The sequence below is a fragment of the Nipponia nippon genome, unplaced genomic scaffold, assembly GCF_047370975.1.
Source record: "Nipponia nippon isolate SJK-2023a ecotype South Korea unplaced genomic scaffold, ASM4737097v1 scaffold_36, whole genome shotgun sequence".
NCBI classification, from domain to species: Eukaryota; Metazoa; Chordata; class Aves; order Pelecaniformes; family Threskiornithidae; genus Nipponia; species Nipponia nippon.
In genome coordinates, this window is record NW_028262354.1 from 1628759 (window position 1) to 1633861 (window position 5103).

Sequence of the window (5103 nt, forward strand, 5' to 3'; positions counted from 1 at the left end):
AGCTCTTCCCCCAAGTCTATCCACTGAGAAATTGCCCTTTTGCCCTTATTGTGATACTTAACCATCTTTGATCTTGGCTAGGGCTCTTTCTGCGAGTATTTCTCCCAATTTCAACATGTGGCATGATTTATATGTCTCTGCCAAGGAATGTGGACACAGTGATGATGAGGTTTGTGTACCCCAACAAGAACAGCTTTCCCCAATAATTGATATACAGTGGCTTTGGCAGTTGAACAGTCAGTTGTCCGGCTGTGGCTTCCTTTCCTGGTTTCACTTTTATCTGGTCCCTGCAGTTTGTCACATACATTAAAGCCATGGGCACACCCTGTTTTCGATTTTCTTCCTTCCCCCATCTTAGTTCCTCATTCTTCCAAAGCTCATTGGGGAAATTATTGGTGCTACACTGGGAATTTGAGAGATATGAAATAGGATGACTTGGGCCTGCCCTACTGGCAGCAGCAACACCTGCGCAGCACTGCAGCTTTGCGATGGCATGAAGCAAAGCTCACGCTAACACAACTTTGTCTGGCTTTAAATCACAGCATATCACAGAGGCTACAACAAATAAAACATCCTTGAGATCAAAATGTTTCTAACAACTGCTCTGTTTAATACCTGACAAAATTTGGTGGTGGGCATCTTGGATGCTACACTGCACCTGGAGTCTGCTGGATTCCAAAAAGCTGATCACCTCAAATGGTTTTTAGCTCTCTAGGTTATGTATGGAAGTGGTATACTTTGCCTCATACCTATATCAAACTTAGATCCCAGGATAAATGCTCTACCAAACAAAAGAGGGAGAATATTTTTCAGTTATTTCACTTTTTTCAACCAATGTTTGCTGAATGTGATAAGAAATGGCAGCATGGGCAAACAGAAATGACTGCTTTTAAATAACTGGAGTGTCTAACATTTCTGAAAAAGTGGAAGAACATTTGAAAAAAAATTATACATGGGTTTTTGCTGTTTTCTCTGGCATACCTCAACCTAGAGAGGTCTTACCAAGTAAGATAGCAACAGGCAGATAAAGCAAAAAGGAGGATAAGTCAAAATTGAGCAACAGCCCTGCTATATTAGACATGCAGATCTCTTATCACACCCACAGTCTCATCACTGAGAGATTTTGTAACGACAGCAAAGATTGGAGCACGAAGGGGAACATGATGAAAGGTACCGCAGTGCTGCAGGCATGGTGCCCGCTGACACCACCGTTTCCTTCCCCTCCACATCTCTGGCGCCGGCAGCCATGGAATGAGATGGACCCAGGCACGAGCTTCACGGCAGAGAACGATGAGGAAAGGCACGATACATCCTGCATGAGAGTCTGCGTCACAGGAAGCACCTGGTTTCTGAAAGCTCATTCGTGGTTTGCTTGCACGTGCACGGCACCCAGCAGAGCCTGGGCATAAAGCAACCTAAATCCCACAGTGAAAAGCCACTGCCTTCCTTCAAACGTCAATCTTTGGCCCATATTGTTTGTGTAATTCCAGTTCCAGTCAAATGAGCCCATTATCTCTGGTATTGGACTTCCCACATGTTAGATGGTGACCAGAGAGCGAGCCCCAAGACCATCACCACCTCATTAGGTGGGAGAAGACCATTTCCTTCTGTTTACGGATGGGGAATGAGATACAGAAGGGACCACCAGCCCACATCCACCCCAGAGTCCTGCGGCATGGCTGAAGCCAGAGACATCACCTCTGAAGCCAGACTTCCTGCACTGACAATGGAAAGTGTGGTTTGCCAGGCAATTACGGGACATTCAGGCTGTAGATGACAAATTCATTCAGCTCAGGGCTGTGGCTCAAAAACATCCATGTTTTTGGAAATGAGACATGTGACAGGACATTAATGGGAAGCATCTGGCATCTGCCTGCTGTCCACCCACTGGTGTTGGGTGCAAGCAATATTTTAAAGTCCTTTGGCTTTAAGGAAGCTATTCCTGGGTTGTAGCAGTGTGAGAAGAGCCAGGCCTTTCATTTGTTCACAGCTTATTTACTCAACAGGCTCTCCTCATAGAAGGTAATTCTGCTGTCTCCCAGTAAGCCCAAGCAGGCAAATCATGACCTCATTAATTCAACATTTCAAGATCTTCCAATAGGGAAGCATCCACTGCGGGGGGGGGGGGGGGAAGAAACCCATGCGTTTTGGTCGTTTCACTATCTGCAGCACTAAATATTGGAACAAACCTTTATTTTATCTTACTTTGCGCCAAGCCTTTTACCTGCACGTGCAGGAGTTTTACAGAGCCCACGCGCAGCACCCCATGGGACTGGGTTACAGAGAAGACTGGGGTGGTGATGAGGTGATGGCCACTGCCTCAGCACCTTGTTCCCCAGCAGAACCTTTTCAGCAGCGGGCATTTTTCTCATTCTCTCCTCTCCAACAGGGAATAGGAACATTTCTGGGATGCCAAGAGAGCTTGCTTGAAGAACATGTCATTTGTCACCTAGGCATCAGCAGCACTCAAAATGCGTCATGGCCAACCTCATTTTAGTGTCCAGTATGGATCCATGGTGACAAGGGCTGTGCACAGGACAAACTCCTTGGGAATATAGCTGGAGCTGCTCATCACTTGGCAAGTTTAACTGCATAGCTTCCTATTTTTATGATCCACCCAGCTGTTTAGTGGGTCATCTGCCCAGTTTTTACCTATGACACTGATGCAGCTTCCTTCCCATATTATTCAGCTGGTTTGCACCAGCCCATTAAAATTACAGTCATCAAATGGAAAGTCTTAATTACTCCATTCATTATCATCAGTGGTCATATCCGACAGTTAATTTATTTGCCTGGGAACTCCCTACAGGCTTCACAAGAGAGGTTTTAGACTAAATCAGGATTAGCTGGTCTGACAGTAAGGTGAGGACGGTTGGAGTAAGAAATGCCACCAACACAGGGGACCCCTTCCAATGACCCCAGCTCATGGCACCATTTTGGCATTTACTGACCACGCAGCTACCCTGAATTAGGACACAGGGTCCATCAGAACCAACACTGATTTTAAGCTGACAGCTTTGGAGCAGGGGGAAGACTCATGGCTCCAGGGCATAATGATTTTTAAGGATTATGGAGAATTTCCCCTTCACCAACGATTGATTCTTAGTTACTTACATGAGGATGTCAATAGAGGACAGCAAAACCATGACCTGTTTTATAGGACACATCAGAAACATGATGTTCCGCATGGGGTAGGGACACCTGAAGGTCTCCTTATGATTCACATTTCAGGGGGAGAGTCCCCCCAGATTTTCCTCCTAGAATTACACACACAGCACAGCTGTATGGCAACACAGGTCAGCCCTCCTCACTCTTCTCAACCTCATCCTATGAGCACCACCCAGAGAAAGCTAAAGGGAGTTGGGGTGGAGAGGGAGAAATGCAGTCTCTTCAGCCCACAGTAAACCAGCAATAAAACAGGATTTTCTCCTTTCAAAGCCACATCTCCTGGTAACATCCCCATAGGATATGAGCAGGGCAATGATAAGACAGGAACATGCATGGACAGCCGTGTATAAACTCAAGTCAAATAGCAAGTCCCTCAGGAGCAGAAAGGAGTTGGCACATTTGGAGCACAGATCTTGCAAGGTCTGTGACCTCCACAGCCAAGGAAGATTTAGAATTTGGCCTTTGCAGCTGAAACCCTTTGTTTCTCACAGTAATCTGATATTAACATTTACTACTTTTTTCATTTTAAAGCTGGCCCATTTCTCTATCAGTTTGCTTAGTCGTAGGCAAGCCAGTACCACCACACAGGACTCCCTAGCATCATATACCTGCTTTTCTACATCTCCACTGCTGGCCAGCATTGCATCACTTTATCACTGACTTTACAGCCAGAAGTTTGTCATCAGTGCAGAACTTGCAATTTCAACAGGAAGGCACACCATTCCTGCGCTGCTTTGCCTTCCCACGCCCACATCCATTCTTTAACTGCCAAAATCACCTTATGCAAGACCTCAGACTCTCCCTTCAAAGTGAAGAACAAAAACTGACAAAGCTGCAGGTGAAACCCTGCCTCTTTTACCGCTACAAGTCAGGGGCTGAGCCCTACAGAGGTCCCTGGAGAACACCAGACCTTCCACAAGTATTGTGCAAATAGCTCAGCTACCTGTCTCACTCCTCACTGGTTTGCATCCACAGCAGTATCTGGGCTGGGGATCAGCTGAGCTCTGGTTACGCATCAACTAATTACAACAAGCACCTGCAGCTCTACCAGGAATGAGGGGTGGTGAGTCAGGAGGGAGCACATTCCTCCAGCTCAGCACCTGCACTGCCACAGGATGGTGCTGTAGGACCATCTAGCTCATTCTCTTTGCTTTGAAGTCTTTATATCACTTTTCTCAAAAAGCAAGTCCTCTGCAATCCCAGAGTGAAGTTCCAACACCTGTGGAGTGATTAGGAATTTAAAAGAACTACATGAACACATGAAGAGACTTTCCCTAAAAGCTATTCTCAGCCAGCTTTTACCATTTCTCCCAAACCTACCAAAACCAATAGATGTCTTTCAAAGGACAGCAGCCCTGCTCAAAAACACCTGCCTTTTTTAGCATATGCATCACAACAGGAAAAACCCAAATCCTACAGGTAACTCAGACAGCTTCTAGGATGCTCTGATTTCCCAAGAGTTTTGAGCAGAAAGGAGCCTCACATTAAGATGTGGTTTTGGATTTGCAAACAACTTCTGAAATAGTAGGAGCTGTGAATAGGTTTCTGTGCTAGAGAGAAGCGAACAACAGAACTCTCCCCAAACCCAGTGCACCAAAGATTGGGCAGGGCCTATTTCAATACTAACCAATGCGCTCAATAAGCTACTAAAGCCAGACCACAACTCTCACTTCAACAACCAAACCAAACCAAAAAACCTACATAGAGTACCTGTCCACAAAAAAAAACCACCCTCAAAAAGTAAATCCAACAGTATAAATGATGCTGCTCCACTCCCTACCTACAAACTGACACACAAAAACCAACTGCTGCTCTACCTCTTGCCCCTCTATGCCTGCTTGGAGCCAGATTGCCCTCAGCTGCTCCATGCTTGTTAGCCAATGACCCAGGCACCCTTGCACCAACGTCCCTCTTTAAGCCTCTACTCTTTTCTGA